The 763-nt window shown below is 60.0% G+C and overlaps 1 non-coding gene across 1 annotated transcript in view; it reads right to left on the bottom strand.

The window, feature by feature from the left end:
• LOC124732477 overlaps positions 1-233 on the bottom strand; it is a 1909-nt gene extending 1676 nt beyond the window's left edge. Inside the window, exon 1 of the ribosomal RNA XR_007008724.1 lies at positions 1-233. This exon is cut by the window's left edge and continues 1676 nt beyond it. This is a non-coding gene — a ribosomal RNA (small subunit ribosomal RNA).
• Positions 234-763: the final 530 nt, after the last annotated feature.

Here is a 763-nt window from a genome sequence, read left to right on the forward strand (position 1 = left end):
GACCGATTGGTTTTGATCTAATAAAAGCGTCCCTTCCATCTCTGGTCGGGACTCTGTTTGCATGTATTAGCTCTAGAATTACCACAGTTATCCAAGTAACGTGGGTACGATCTAAGGAACCATAACTGATTTAATGAGCCATTCGCGGTTTCACCTTAATGCGGCTTGTACTGAGACATGCATGGCTTAATCTTTGAGACAAGCATATGACTACTGGCAGGATCAACCAGGGAGCTGCGTCAACTAGAGCTGAGCAGCCGGCCGCCCGGGAGTGTGTCCCGGGGGCCCGCGCGAACACGCAAGCGTCCGCTCAATCATTCTGCAAACAGGAGGAGGCTGAGCTCCCCTGCACAATACACCTCGAAACCCTCTCAGGTCCCGGCGGCGCGCAGCGCCGTCCCAAGTACTTGGTCGGGTTCGAGAGAGGCGCAATCGCCCGGAGTTAGGCGAGTAGACGCTTTCGGTGCGACCACCCGTGCTCCCAACTGAGCTTGCCGCTGCCGACAGAGGCCCGGGAGCGTGCTGTCGTGGCATTGCCGGCGGGAGACAACACGCGCCACCTACGGTGACCGGCAGCTCCAACGCCAGCGCCACAGAAGGACAAAAGCCCCACTTGGGTGCCGAAGCGAACTCTCCCAGCACAGCGCACACGCCAACACATCCGCACAGCTGCGATACAAACCACCAGCGAGAACCGCTGGGGCGACCGAGCAGCAGACGGCGTCGCGGCGCCGAGCGCCGGGCGGCGGCGCATCCTCAACGC

The sequence above is a fragment of the Schistocerca piceifrons genome, unplaced genomic scaffold (assembly GCF_021461385.2).
Source record: "Schistocerca piceifrons isolate TAMUIC-IGC-003096 unplaced genomic scaffold, iqSchPice1.1 HiC_scaffold_1347, whole genome shotgun sequence".
NCBI lineage: Eukaryota > Metazoa > Arthropoda > Insecta > Orthoptera > Acrididae > Schistocerca > Schistocerca piceifrons.